This window comes from Cotesia glomerata, unplaced genomic scaffold, assembly GCF_020080835.1.
Source record: "Cotesia glomerata isolate CgM1 unplaced genomic scaffold, MPM_Cglom_v2.3 scaffold_28, whole genome shotgun sequence".
Taxonomy (NCBI): Eukaryota; Metazoa; Arthropoda; class Insecta; order Hymenoptera; family Braconidae; genus Cotesia; species Cotesia glomerata.
The window spans coordinates 33148-49785 of record NW_025403329.1 but is presented as its reverse complement, the minus strand read 5'-3'; the positions used below and the strand labels follow the sequence as shown (position 1 = coordinate 49785).

The window sequence follows — 16638 nt, the reverse complement described above, 5'->3', positions numbered from 1 at the left end:
ACTTCATAAATGCAATTTTAAGCGCTTAGGTACGAAATGAGCGGGAAGTTGCAGGGATGGCCTTCAGGGTCAACCGTTTTCCTAACTTTTTTTTTCAATTTAATTCGAAAATTTGAAATTATCTAAGGAATATGTGTCTTGAAACGTATGTTTGTGCTCAGTGCTTTATAATTTAAAATTTTCCAATTAAATTAATAAAAAAAAAAAAAAAAATATTGTAAATAATAAACTAACCCTAAATTGTTACAAAAAAAAGTTTTGAATATTATTAAAAGCAAAAAATTTCTTGCTAAAGTAGAAAATATTTTCTCATTGATACTATTTGTATTTTAACAACATTAAATTATGAAAATAAAATTTAATATTATTTAAGTACTTAGTTACTTACAAAGCACTGAACAGAAGTAATAATTAATGTATAGTTTTGCAACTACGAAATTTTTTTTTTTAATTTTATTGAAAATTTCAATATTTTTTTCTTTTTGTTTCCTTCTTTCTTTGTAAACAACTAAGTGCGTACATAATGTTTAAATTTAATTTGTAGATTTAAGGTTGTTAAATGCAATTAGTGTTAATGCATAAATATTTAAAATAGTTAATGATAAAAATAAACATTAAAGATATGAATTTATAATTATTTAGACTGTATTTTTATTTTATTCAAACCATGAATTATTTATGCTTATAATTTAGTCAAATATTTGGAAAACGGTTGAGCTTAAAGCCCATTCCTAAAACTTTCCGCTAATTTCGATGTTTTCGAGCACTTTTAGAAAATTTATTATCTTTAATTCAGAATGTTTACAATAACAAATGTACAGTGTTTGATTGACATTTGAGGACATTCTGTTTTCAAAGATTTCTTGTCGTGATGATGATACAACTGCTGTGAGTAAAATTTATTTTTAAACTAGAATTTATTTGACAAATAGTAGTATGTTTTTTGTTTATTAATAAAGAACAATAAACAACATACAGAAGGCTATAGATGCAGATATAAGCACAGTTAAGTACGTTTTTGAATTTCATCTTTTAACTTTAAGATAATTTTAACTAATTCATGCAGCGCTATAAGGTAATAACTGTTAGGTTGTTTTCTTTGTTACCAACGCTTGGTCCTTATCTACGGATTGTTGAGTACGCTCTGTATGGAATATAGTTGCCTTTGACTACAGTAGGAACAAAATGAGATTACAAAAAGTGAGTAGTAACGGATTTATATTTGAGTACACTTGGATTTGAGTGCAGTTGTCTTGGACTCCAATATTTTTATGTTGGCGACAAATTTCATAAAATGTAGTTGAACTATTGAGTAAAGTTGGCATTGAGTTGAGTAATTTGGAGTACAGCTGTCCCCTGCCATTGTTGTGCGGTCAGTTTAAGACTTACACCGCTCGGCCACACATTCGCTCTTTAGTTTTGAATATAAATTATCAATTTCTAATAGTAAAATAGATAATATTGAATAAATTAATATTATTTTGTTTGAAAATTAATTTTTTATTATATATAAATATTTTTATGATATAATAATTGATTAAGTACCATAAATATTTAATTTTAAATTATGAAAATTGATTTCAGATTAGAAATACTTAATAATAAATTTCTTGAATTAATACTATATTTTAAATTAATACTATATTTAAAAATTAATTTTCGACTCTAAATAATTGATTTTATAGTATAGAAATTAATTGTAGACTATAAATTATTGATCTTATATTACAAAAATTAACTTTATGTAAGAATTTTAATTTTATATCAACAAAATTGATTTCGAATAATAAATTCTTAATTTTTAACTATACAAATCAATTTCTAGATATAAAAATTAATTTCAAATCATTAAAATTTTTAGATAAACAGTTATCGAATTATTTATATGAAAATTAATTTTAGATAATGAAAAATCAATTATTAATTATAAAAATTAATAATATTGAATAAATCAATTTTATGTTTACTTTTTTCACACGAGTCGTGTGGACTTTTGTTCAAAAATTAATTTTTAACTTTAAATTGAGATTCAGATTCACATTCACTTTATTTATGCCAAAGCCTGCTGGCCAGATGGCAAGTTTTACAAAAGTAAAAATTTAATAATACAATATAAAGATATTATAAACAATGACTATGAACTATAAAAACTATCGCTAAGAGCTATTATTGTTATTAACATTACCACTAATGCTATAGTAACTAATAACTTAAAATCGATCTTAGTGACAAGAATAAACACTAAAAATTAATTAAATTTCGGAGATTTAAATACATCATTCGATTTAACCTCATTCTCATCTCGATTTATCACGATCAAATACTACTAACCATCCAAATTAAACAGATAGTCATACATTTTATTTTTGTTAATCTCTAGACTTGCAGAGTTAATGATATCTGCCGGTAATTTCTTTCACAGACGAATAACTGTAACGAAAAATGAACATTCGTACTGCGTCGTTGTAAAATTAGGTAATTTGAAATTTATCTTATTCTTCTTAGCTGCTAATCTCTCTGAGCGTCTTACAGTATTATCTTCGATAATTAAATCTCGCAGATATTTCGGTTTTCCAATGTCTAACAATTTGAAAAAATAATATGCAGCAAAGTATAAACGACGACTCTAATGGACAGCCAACCAAGTTCACGCCTGTAGGGAGTGACATGCTCATCACGTTTCAAGCTAAAGATAAAGCGTATTGCTGAGTTTAGAGAGCGTTGAAGTTTGCGATGATTATCAAATTTAGAATTCATTAAAACTATGGAGCAATAATCAATTAGAGGTAGTAGAGTTGCTGAGACTAAAAGTTTTTAATATTAAAAGGATAAATATTATTACGTAATTTTAAACTATACAATGACGAATTTATTCAACTGATACTCTTGGATATATAAAGATTCCACGACAAATTACACGATAAATGGCGACCGAGGCACTTAGCAGACTCAGTAAAGTGTAGAGCCACCCCGTCGATAATAATGGGAGGTAGACCTTCACGTTTCAATGCTTTTACCTTACTATTTGTTCTTAGAAGCATGGCCTTTGTTTTTAAAAGATTAATTTCTAATCCGTTATCTCTGGCCTAATTTATGACAGCTTGGGCATCAGCATTTATACGAGCTGAAGCTTCTTCCAATTGAAACGAGTAAAAGTGAATATAAATATATTTATCATCTGCAAACAGGCCATATCGACTGAATACAATGGGTTTGGTGAATAGGTTTACGACTATTAGAAATAAAATAGGTCCAAGAACAAAGCCTTGCGGCACACCCGACGTAGTTTTTAAGAAACTGACTGGAAACCCCCGATCATCTATCAAAGACTGACTTCTATTCGTAAGATAAAGAAAAGAACCACTTAATCGTTTCAGCATAAAAGCCTAGTTCAACCAGTGCCCTCAAAATAACTTTTGGATCCACAAAGTCAAATGCCTTAGTTAAATCGAATAGCACTAAAAGTGTCAGCTTTATCATCATCAATTGCCTTACTAATGTCATCTACAAGTTTTAACAAAGTAAATAATGAATTTTATATTATAAAATTAAATTTTATAATTTAAAAATTTATCTTTTATCTTAAACATTTATTCTGGAACATGAATAATAAATTTCGAATTATTTAAATTAATTTCATAATATAAAAATTAATTTTAACTAATGAAAATAAATTTCATTCCTGAAAAATAAATAATAGCCTTATATAGCATTAAAATAAATTATTAATTTTTTTTTATCAATTAATTTCAGATCACAATTAATTAATTTCATCTCAAACAAATTAATTTATTATTGTAAAATTAATAATCAAGTGTAAAAATTTAATTTTAGATTTTAAAAATCAATTTTCAATTATTTCAATCAATTTGGTATTATAAAATTATTTATTGATGACGAATAATTAATTTTACTATGAAAATTAATTTTAAAAGTATGATAGTAAATTAGGGATTATAAAGACATCATTTTATAGTATTTAATTTAATTTTTGTGACAATAATTAATTTTACAGTATGATTAATCAATTTCTCATCATAAAAACTAATTTTAGACTATAAATAATTAACTTTTATCATCATAATTGATTTTGAATCATGCTGATGAATTTTGTATTATAAAAATTAATTTAAGATTATAAGCTATCCATTTTTAACTATAAGAATTATTAACATTCATTAACTCATTTATTTTTTGTTCAAAAATTGATTTTAGTTGATGAATAATAAAATTTTATGTATGATAATCAATTCTATATTTTATTTCATTTATTTCTATTTTTCTTGCATACCGTTCTTGGTTTTACAAGGCTGGGTAGATGGTAGCTGTCGCATTCCGCGAGTGCGCCACCGTCCTGTGTTTTTATACTGTCCTTGTTTTATTCAACGCTTTTGAACCCCAAAACGTCCTCTTTTCACTCCTACTGTGTATATACTAATGTATTTTCACTACATAATCAACCTTATTTTTTCGCACATTTATATACTCAACTCTTTATTATTATCATTGCGGCTGTGGACCGACTTGTGCTTTCTGTACTGTACTTACCCTATTCCTCACCCCTTTCTATCGGTTGTTGAAATAGTGGCGATGGGGAAACCACAGAGAAAACTAATGCCAGTATAGTTCGGCTACCGGAGCGACCCCCGACGGTTGGTGTTGGAACTATTCGAACTACCGTCGGGGCTCGAACCCTCGCCTCACGGCACGATGTGCGAGCGAACTAACGGAATAATGACTTAACCCGCTCGGCTATCATGCCGCTTAATCAATTCTATATTATGAATAATTAAATTTTAATAACGAAAATAAATTGAAGATTATCGATAAATAATTTGAAATTATTTAAATAGATTCTATCTTGAAAAAATCAACTTTAGATATTAAATATTCGATTTTCTATCATTAAAATTAACTTTAGACTATAGATAGTTAATTTTATTTCATAAAATTAATTTAAAATAAAATAAAATAGAATTTATATGATATAAATTGATTTTAAATTATAAAAATTAATTGTAAATGATAAATAATTAATTTAAAATTTTTAATTTAATTTTATGGTACAAAACTTTATTTTAGACTAAAAATAATCAATTTTATGATTTTAAAATTAATTTTAGACTATAAAAAATTAATTGCTAATAATAAAAATTAACAATCTTGAATTAATCCATATTTTTTTTTTTGATAATTAATTATAGATCATGAATAATTAATTTTCAATTATTTTAATTGATTTTATCTTTGAAAAATTGATTTTCGACATTAAATATTTAATTAAATATCATAAAAATTGATTTTAGATAATGAATAGTTAATTTTATTTTATAAAAATTAATTTTAGATAAATTAAATTCTAATAAATATTATATAAATTGATCTCAGATTATAGGAATCAATTATAGATTATAAGTAATGTATTTAAATTTTTGTATCAATTTTGTCTTATAAAAATTTATTTTAGCCTATAAGTTATTTATTTCTAATGATAAAAATTAATATTATTGAATAAATAAATAATTTTTTGATTGATAATCAATTTTTGATCGTAATTAATTAATTTTAATTTATTTGAATTAATTTAATAATATATAAATTAATTTTAGACTATAAATAATTGATTTAATAGTATAAGAATAAATTAAGTGGCATGATGGCCGAACGGACTAAGTCATTATCCCGTTAGTTCATTCGCGTATCATGTCGTGAGGCAAGGGTTTGAGCCCCGACGGTTGTTCGAATAGTTCCAACACCAACCGTTGGAGATCGCTCTGGAAGCCGACTGTACTGGCATGAGTTATCTCTGTGGTTTCCCCATCGCCACTATTCCAACAACCGATAGAAAGGGGTGAGGAATAGGGTAATTACAGTACAGAAAGCACAAGTCGGTCGATAGCCGCATTGAGAATAGAGTTATGTGCGAAAATGATATGTTGATTATAAAAGCGGAGAACATGTTGATAATAACAAGTGGAGAACAGGTTGATTATAAAAAGAGTGGAGAATATGTTGATAATAAAAGTTGAAGGATTGTGTTGATAATATAGAGCGGAGCATATGTTGATAATAAAGAGTTGAAAAAGACTATATGCAGAGAAGCTGAGACAATTAACCTTGTTAAAACCAGAAAACGGTATACAAGTAAAACTCATAATAATCATAATAATAATAAAATATAAGAATAAATTTTACTCGATAAATAATTAATTTTATATTATCAAAATTAATTTTTGAAGCATAAATATCAATTTTATACTAAAGAAATTAATTTCAGAAAATAAATTATTAATTCATAATATAAGAATTAATTTTAAATTATTTACATTAATCTTATTAAATAGAAATTGATTTGAGATTCAAACTCATTAAATTAATGTTATGGAAATAAATTTTAAATAATCATCAACTTTTTATTTACAAAAATTAATAATATTAGACATCATGAATTTTCCTTTGATAATTAGTTTTTAACTACAAATAATAAAACTTATATTATAAAATCAAATTTTATTTAAAAATTTTGATTTTTATTATAAAATTTGATTTCAGATAATTGTTATAACCGGCGTACCGTCTATAATACAGGGCCTCCCATTCCAGCCGAAAAGTGCAGCGCTTGCATATTTAGGGAACAACACCAGGACTGCGTGACAACTCACTCGTGGCCGAAGAATAAACATTACCGCGCATTGTCACCTCATCAAAGGAACCAATTGTCTAATTAATAGCCCCACTTAATGAATCGCAACCGAGGTGATAAAAGACGCGAACACCATAATTCGATAGCTCATTTACTAGGTAACAGTTCTGCCTTAGAGCCCGGGTGAGTCCTATACCCCAACACGTATAGGCAGACTTTAATTATTAAATTAATTAGTCATCTTTTCCCTAATTATCAATTTCGATTTCCTTAACGGTATTTCCGAGTTCTGTGATAGTGATTCTTCGAGCCACGATTCGTTTTTACGATAATCGAGATTCCCGCAGTTCCGTTGACCTGGTCCCACTCTCAAATTATCTTCTCCTTCTTTGAATTTATAATCGGAGAACTTTTATTTGCCGGAGCCGTTACTCCGGTTACGAACTCATATACTTTTGATGTTTGTTTTATCTTGTTAAAAGTTAATAAGTGAATAGTGTAAGTTAAGGCGTGTTTGCCCATAGGGCCATTTAACTGAAAATAAACTAATAACCCGAATCGAATTGTATCATCATTTCTAAGCTTAGAACCTTCAACCTTCAATCTTCGATCTCCAGTCAGCAGGAGGAAGAGAGAAGCCAAGCAGCGGAAGTCAAAGGTACAAGTTCAATTAAAACCCGAATCATCGTCGGAGTTAGATTCGCAAAAGTAAGTGGAGGGTAATTTATTATTTCCGAGGTCGATTGTCTTATTCGAGGGGCCCTCTCCGGCGTTTTCACCTTCACGGATCCATAACATAAAACTTAACGACTCTTTTGTTAAGGAAATTCATTTGTTATCCGAACCTCCGTGAGCCTAGCTACTTAATTTTAAGATCATCATTTTTCGGACATAAAAATGATAAATAATGATTTTTTCAACTATTTAAATGAATTTAATATGATGGAAATTAATTTTAAATCACAAAAATATATTTTATTTTTAAAAATAAATATTGTTTTTTTTTTATTTTTTTTTTTTTATTGTATTTATTTACAAGTCGCTTTGTGACATCTAGGTCATTAGCGACTACGTGAAAAAAGACAAAATTTACATTAATTGGAACAAAGATATATTCTTTAGGAAAGAGATAACTTTTTTACATCCATTTTGGTCCATTAAAGCTCCTGTGAGCTCGTTCGGTAGACCGGCTCGTATTCTGTCTTGTTCGTATTGGTTGAACTCGATCATTAGATGTTTGACGGTAAATGGGGCATTGCATCTTTGGCAGATGGTATGGGGCTCTTTTGAAAAAAGGTGAGAATGGCTGAGGTGCGTATGGCCTATACGAATTCACGTTAGAACTCGCTGCTCCAATCTGCCGGATATTTGAGCTGTCTCAAAGATGTTTCTCCGAAAGTCATGGAGTTTACTTTTTGATTGTAGCCAGCTTGTGTTCCAATGGTTTTTAATTGTGTTGTGGATCAGTTTGTAGGCTTCAGTAAGAGTCAGAGGTGTAGTCGATGGCCAATCTTCAGATGTCGTGGCCTTGGCCGCCTCGTCCGCCAGTTCGTTTCCCGGAATTCCTACATGAGCTGGGGTCTAAACGAAGCTTACAAGTTTTTGTAGAGATCCGAGGTGATCCAGAGCTTGATGGATGTTTTGAATGATAGGATTTGTAGTAAACTGGTTTTTAATAGCCCTAAAGGAAGACATTGAGTCAAAGAAGATGATGCTCTTTGCGGTATCTTGTCGCTCTTTGATTATTTCGAGTGTATGTAAGATCGCCGCTGCTTCACTTATAAAGATGGAGTTATCGTCACTTGCTCGTCTTGTCGTTATTGTGTTAGAGTTGGAAACTACTGCATATCCCGCTTTTCCGTTGATAACGGAACCGTCGGTGTAGTATTCGACACAGGGTGCAAATTTCTCACGGAGCTCGCAAAAGAGTAATCTCAAGGTCTCTGGCGTTGTTGTTAGGCGATCATGGTCGATGAGTTCCATATTTACGAAGATGTCTAAGGAACGCCACGGAGGATGGAACCCTAGAGAACGTTTATATACAGTTGGTAGAGTAATTCCGAGTTCTGCAGAATATTGTGATATTCGAATCCTGAGTGGTTGAGGTGTAGAGCTTTCGAGGTAGCGATTGGGTGCAGCGTTTGTATAGATACAGTGAAATGCAGGGTTGTTAGGTGTCGTGGATATAGAGAGGGCATATTTAAGACAAAGCTCTTTCCTTCTGATAGATAGAGGGAGTTCTCCTGCTTCCGCAAGCAGGCTGTAAGTCGGGCTAGTTCTGAAGGCTCCAAGGCAGATACGGCATGCAGAGTTTGTGACGGTTTGAAGATTGTTTAACAGCGAGGGGTTAGCTGAATCATAAAAGTATGACCCCATAGTCGAGCTTTTGGTCTGATGAGACTTCGGTATATTCTTAATAGGGCTTCGGTGCTGCTTCCCCATTTCTTTCCTGCCAAGACCTTAATAATGCGTAAGCGATTTTGGCAATCGTTCTTCAATGTTTCGACATGGGCCTTTCATGTGAGTTTTCGATCGATCGTAAGTCCCAGAATTTTAATTGCATCCGGTTTCTGTAGAGGTTGGTTATTTAAATAGAGTTGGAGATTCTTTTTTTGGTTTGCTATCGTTCCCTATCATATACTCCGATTTGGTCGGTAAAAATGTAAAGCCGCAGCTTTCTGCCCAAGTTTGGAGGTCGGTCAGAGCTTGTTGAACAATGTGGAAGGTGAACTCAATGTTTTTCCCCAGCACGTCAATGAATAGTCATCGACGAACAGGCACCACGAAGCGGAGACTGTACGATTTATAGGGCATGGTTAAATGTGACTGTCACGAACGGAGTGAGTGATGGGCGCAAGGATTATGAAATAGAAATCTCATATATCCGAACGTTATCACCTTGTCCGTTCGGGAGCTAAATTAAAAATTGCGTTGGAGTGCGGAGCGGTACACAAGCTTGAACGTTATCTCTAAGTGTTACCTTAGAAAGAGTAAGGATGATAAATCCCTGCTGACTTCGGTCACGAGTAACCTATTCTATTTTTTAGTTGTAATTTTATTTGTAATAGAGATCTTATTTTATTTTAGAAGTAAAAATGAAAGAATTTAGTTGTTTATTTGTTTGAATTTATTGATAAAAACAAATAAGCGTGTTCCAGATTTGGGTTTACAAATTATAAACGGTTAATAAAGATAGAGATAAAAAAAGGAACACAAATGTTAGAAAAATAATAATGTCTTAAAAGTAGATAATGTTTTGGGCTTACCCTGGAAGTCTGTAGAGAGGCTCAAATTTAATGGGCCCTTTCACCTTCTATGGGTAGTTTCACTATCGAAATACCGTATCTCGTGTATCACGGAGAAATTAAATATTTACTAATAATGATATTATTTTAATCTTCGCGACTTTACGCGGAAAACTTAGCACTCAATCGACGCTCAGGTATTTTCGCTACCGAATTACCGGATCTCGTGTATCACGGAGAAATTGAATAATTTCAAATAATGAATTAACCTTCGCGACTTTAAGCGCAAAAACCTAACACTACCCGACGCTCTTCGGCGGAAAACAATATACTTCGCGATTCTCGCGAAAAATCAACGCTCAACGGCGGAATAATACACAATCGACGCTCAACGGCGGAAAATAATAAAAATAAAGACAAACGGAATATAATTATGGCATATATCAAATAACCGATGAATCTACCACGTTAGTGCTACTAAAGTGCAGCCTAACCACGAGCAAGGCACTGTCTCGTGTATCACGGAGTACTTTGTGCTTCCGAAGAATTTGATGCCGGAGCCGATTGACGCGGAGCTAACCGGTGGTATCCTGGTCTAAATCGAACTGCCTGAAAATGATTTTCGGGCGATTTATATAGGGTTAGCAACATCGGTGATTGTATGGGGTTCATCGGGAAATTAAATCAGAAAAATGAAAGGGATCTCAAGGGTATTTTGTCGAAAAAAGCGTCATCGCGTTTCTAGATTTTTCGAAACCCGATTGAATCTATGCGTAGTTTGAACTATTTCCTTATTCGCTCCGAGGGGAACCGCGCGTAGCGCTGCCCGTGGCAAAAAAAATAACTTCACTACCAGTTTTATTGTATGTAAACACTGGGATTTAAGATAAAAAAATTATTATTTAAATAATTATTATTTATAAGTATAAAAATTTCACTTACAAGCGACAGTTAATTAATCATTAATTAATAAAAAAAAATAAGGCGGAGAAATAAAATTTTTTATTCGAAAAATGAACGATTAAAAGATGGATTAACCTGCTGTGGATGAATTTTTAATATGAATAAAATAATAAAAGTTGGATTTGAAAAAATAACTCATTCTATTGACTTCCACAAACAAAAAATTATAAATGGAAAAAAGTTGAGTGAAGACAATGTTGTAGATGTAGAAGAGTTAAGAGTTCAAAATCAACCTGTAAAAATAAAAGCAAAAATAATTAGACAGACCAATACTACAGAACCTCCATACCAAGTTGAGTTAAAGGTAAGTAGACTCATCATATTTTAAAATGAAAATTTAATAACACATTAATAACAATAAGATTCATCCTATCAGTTAAATGCAGCTAGACACGTCATAAACAGAAGTTGCACTTGTGTATCCCAAGCATGTGCGCAATGTAAACATATTTACGCACTAATATATTATATAAATAAAGATACTGGTGAATCGAAGACATCTGAAGAACAAAGTTGGGGTAAACCATCATCAAGTCAACTCGCCAAAGAAATTTTTGCAAAACCACTGATTATTACTGATGAATTTAGTTTAAAAAAGATTTATGGGCCTGTTTACGACGTTCAGTCGTCAGAACTAGAAGAAATTAATTGTTCGTTTCAATATGTTTTAAAAATTTGAAAAAGACTTTGCAATGACAACATCTGCTAGAATGTTTATTGAAGATGTATGTGACAATGCTGTAGATTATGTGCAAAAAACAATTGTCCAAAAAGTCATCGTCAATTTACTCCAAAAATCAAAAAAAATTAAGCTTTATTCACACAATATAATTTTTAAGGATGTTCAACTCTATAATTTTTATAATTGTTACGTGAAGTTGTATGAGTATCAAATATTGAACTTATGTTTAAATACTGTAAAGCAGAGTGCATCGCCAGAGTGGTTTTCTTCAAGAAAGTATCGAATAAGTGCTTCACAAAAAGCTCATTCAATTAAAACGAATAAAAAAAAAGACAGTGAAGCTTTAGCTGATAACTTAGTTAATACTCAAAAACCGACAACAAAAGCAATGGAGTATGGTGTAAAAAATGAAAAAAAGGCCGTGGAAGCATATATAAAACAGTTTGATGTTGACGTTGTATCCATTGGCGTATTTGTCAAGCCACTTCAATCATGGTTGTGTGCTAGTGTTGACGGAATTGTTATTAAAAATGACGAAGTTATTAAAATTTTAGAAATTAAGTGTCCTTCTACGTGTGCATCAAAACCTGTATTTGATGAAAAAGAAAAAAAATTTAACGTAAAATATTTAGAATTAAAAGAAAATGAGGCTAGTCTCAAAAAAAGTCATGTTTATTATACTCAGTGTCAAGTCCAAATGTATGTTGTTGGTTTAAATTTATGTGATTTATTTATCTGGTCACCAAAGGGTAGTTATGTAGTTACTTTAAAAAGAGACGAAAAATTTTAGCTAATCTTATTCCAAAGCTAAAGCTTTTTATTTTTAGTTATTATTTAAAGGTCCTAGTAGAAAATCAAAAAGAAAATATTTAAATTATTTATAAAAACTTTATACTTTTATTAATTGATTATTGAAAGTTGCAATGTGTATCATACTTGTCACTATAAAATATAATAATAAAGTATTTGATAAATTTTAAGATGATATTGAGTTGTTTAAATTAATTTTTATATCTTTTCCGTAATAATTGTACTGATAAATTGATCTTCTGATTCCTTTTTCTTCATTTACTTTTAATTATTGGTGGTTGTGAAATTAACTAAAACGCAGCACATAAACACTATAGCATCACTGTAAGGCAATAAGTCAATAGTAAACTTATCCAACAATTTTATACGTTCGAATCCTTTGCATAACTCTTTCAATATGAATTCTTACACTTGCAGCTTGATATGTTTCTTGTACTTGTTCCGCTGTGAATGTTTTATTATATAAAAACGGTGGCATAACCATTAGTATTCCTTTACCATCTTCGTCGAGAACAGTCTTAATTTGGGGGAATCGCTTTATCAGCGAGTACCAAGTCACCAGGTTCAAGCAAATCCAAAAAACCACAAGTACTTGTTATTTGCGAATCGGTAGATTTACCACCATAGCAGCGTGAAATGAAAGAGATGTAGCCAGATGGAGTACAACCGACTAAAACTTTTAAGCGGAATCCTTTTTTGTATCTAGAATAAAACTGGACTCGGTGTTTGATTTTTGACGGCTGTTCAACATGGAACTCAGTACAATCAATGATAACTCGGCAATTTTTGTAAGATTCCTTGAAAACATCGGGCATCATGCACGAATGGTTTCCCTTGATAACCATGAAACAAAATTTTTACACGAACCAGCTAAATACACTAGCGTGTCAGTAAAAATCGTAGATATTGCCAGTTCGATGTAGCTTGAATAATGCACCTAATGCTGTGAATGTTAATCCAGTTCTCATTTTCATTAAAAAATTTGGAAAACGATTGACCCTAACGGCCATCCGGCAACTTCCGCTAATTCCATACTTAAGCGCTTAAAATTGCACTTATTACTTTTGCGCTTTTCGAGCTCATAAATATAATTTTCGTGTCATTTTGAGCTATCCAAGCTCATTCAAAAATTATTATCGTTAAGACGTGAGTAAAGAAAAAAAAACAGGGTGAAAACAATAACTTCCTAATTTTTGAAAATCTTCGATTTTGTTGAGTGGGAAGTTAAAAATGTCGCAGTGATTTTAAAAAACACTTGTTTTCAAATCTTTTATTGACGATATCTTTTGAACTAATTAACCGATTTCTACGTTTTGGCGGCAATCGACGCGGTTTTTAAGCTCTATAAATTATGCTATGTCATCAAAAGTGATCCGAGAAGAAATGACGAAGTTATGTGAAAAAACACTTTTCGGTTTTCGGTTTTCTTTCGTTCACGCTATCTCTCGAACGAATCAACCGATTTTGATCGGGTTGACGCCGATCGGCGTGGTTTTCAAGCTTAAGGGCGGATTAGTTTTGAAGTTGATCGATAGAGCCGTTTAAAAGATATTCCAAAAACTACTTTCAAAAATGATTTTTTCTTATTTTTTTAAGATTTTTCAAGATTTCTTAAAATCTATCGGTCGAATCGGTTCAAATTCTCCAGGAAATCTAAGTTCAGCGTAGCCCTTTCGAATGGCACCAACCGCGATGAAATCGGTTCAACCGTTCAAAAGTTATAAGCGAGTCACATAGTCACACACACACACACACACACACACACACACACACACACACACACACACACACACACACACACACACACACACACACACACACACACACACACACACACACACACACATACATACAGACATAGTGACAACATCGCGGGGGTAGTCAGGGAAGCTTCCTGTGACCTTCAAACGTCGAGATCTGATGAAAACTCGATTTTTGCCAAACGGGGTAAAAACAATAACTTCCCGATTTTTGAAAATCTGAGATTTTTTACCGGGAAGTTAAAAATAAAAGACGATCTTCCATCGATACTTTTTGTCGATTATCGACTTTTTGTCTTAATAATATTCTTAACAAGAGTTTAAATGTTTCTAGACTAACTCCACATAGATCACGTACTTCGTCAACCGCATCCTTGACTGATGAGTAGCCATGAAATCCTGTTTTACATGATTCAGAGACATTAGAAGATTCGTTGATATTTAAATTTATTTTCATTTTATCTTTTCGTGGTATGTAAATTTGTGTTTCTGCATCGCAAGTATTTGAATTTTGATGTTTGATACAAATAAATATTGTATTACTCTTGTCAAAATTTTCGGCGTCATCATCGTTGTCAGATAAAAAATTTACGTCGGTTTCAACATCACAAGATGTTTGATTGCCAAGAGTAAGATTTTCATCTTGCAAGTTTAAATTGCCAAGCAAGTTTCGAGCCTTCGATATCGATACGTTTGTTTTTTAGCACGTAAATTACGATCACTTGTATTTACGCTTGTATTTACCATGCTCCTTTTCATACGTCTTTGAAACCTAACAAAAAATTTTTTAAATAATAATTGTGCATATGAACTATTATTTTATAGATTTAATTAGCTACCGATTAACTGAAGACGTAGCTTTTTGTGTAGTTTTTTCTGTATAATCAAAAACAGTAGGAACGTAACTTGGGCTTTCTGGATGGTCTGACTTCTTTCCTCCTGCGAAATGAAAACTACAAATCCTACTCCGTTTTTTTGGAGTCCAAGATGATCCATCTGCTCTACAATTTTTAATTAAGATAACACAAAGATTAATATTTATGGTTGCCAGATTTCTCTGCATTAATATCATTAAAATTTGTTTAATAAATCTCATTTTTAAGTTTTATACTTACTCAATATTTTTCAATGCTTTCATCCGCAATTCACGTTTTTCAACTTTATGTGGATAGTTAGGGTTATTCGAGGGGAAACTGTAAAATTCATATTTACAATTTTTTGTAGTATTTCTACAATTTTTTACACAACACTTTAAAAGTTCTTTCAGATTTGGTGAATCCATAGTTTAATAATACACTTTTATGATTAAAATAATTACACTATTAAGTTTAATTAGTTAATAAAATACGTAATTATTTGATTTAAATACATGAAAATACATGTGGTTATATGTTTACTAATGACGTAAACTGGGTATGAAGTTCTCAAAAACGCCACCTATAGCGCTGGGGTAGTTGCCCTCGGAGCGAATAGGTCTTATTTTTACGACTTTAAGCGGAAAACGTGAAGGTGACTCCCTGACTTCATCATATTACAAATTCAAAAGTTAGAAAAACAAAATCGTTAAATTCTGATTATAATAATTTTGCGTACAAACAGATCACGGTGACTCGTATGAAAGTCACCTAATTATGGGCAAGATGGGCCAGATTTCTCTTCCACAACCTCCCAAAGTGTAGTAGATGGTAATTAAAAGAAAAGGTAAAACTAATTGTTTTTAGGTGCTAAATACAACATTTTCGGAAATATTTCGGAGCAAGTTGTGAACTACGTATGTCACATGACTATGAAGAGAATGACGCTGAGTACTGAACCTTGTGGTAATCCGCTGATGGAGACTAGGTTGGAAAGGGTTCCATTGATCCTTACTTTCATGCTACGGTGGGTTAGGAAGTTGGTAATAAAGGCTATAAGATTGCCCGAAAATCCTAGCGATATCATAATCTCTATAACTTTGGGGGTCCATGTTCTCTCGTACGCTTTCTCTATGTCTAAAGACACCATGAGGAGGTGAGCATTGTCTGCAAGGGCCTCTGCAGATATCAGCTTCGATGTTGACTAGGTAGACGATGGTAGACCTGAAATTACGTGATCCGTATTGATGGGGTGAGAGCAATCCCTCTTTTCGAGTCGCCATCTGATTCGCCGGCAGATCATTTTTCCCCATAATTTACAGAGATTGCAAGTGAGCGAAATCGGTCTGTAGTTCGATGTTTTCGTACGGTCTTTTATATGGCTTCAGGATTGGAATAACCGTGGCTTCTCTCCACTGATCGGGAAAAGAGTGTGACTTCCAAAGGTGATTGTAGATTGCCAATAGGTACTCGAGGTAAGCCTGGGGGAGATTCTTGATGAAAGCGTTTGGAATACCGTCGGGTCCAGGGCTAGAGTTGTGACACTTGGAGATAGCTTGCAGTAGTTCATGGATAGTGAAGGGGTTGTTGATAGGGTCGGGGTTGTATGCTGTTTCATCTTCCGGAGGTGGCTTGGGTATGGTGTAGCACTCATTTTTCTTTTGATTGGGACTTTGGTATT

The 16638-nt window shown here is 31.8% G+C and overlaps 1 long non-coding RNA gene across 1 annotated transcript; it reads right to left on the bottom strand.

Annotated features, from left to right (window-relative positions):
• Window positions 1-1256: 1256 nt before the first annotated feature.
• LOC123274268 lies at window positions 1257-15263 on the bottom strand. The gene is made up of 3 exons (XR_006511475.1): window positions 15253-15263; window positions 4694-4699; window positions 1257-1356 (listed from the first exon to the last, which is right to left on the bottom strand). It is a non-coding gene; the product is annotated as an uncharacterized LOC123274268 (long non-coding RNA).
• Window positions 15264-16638: the final 1375 nt, after the last annotated feature.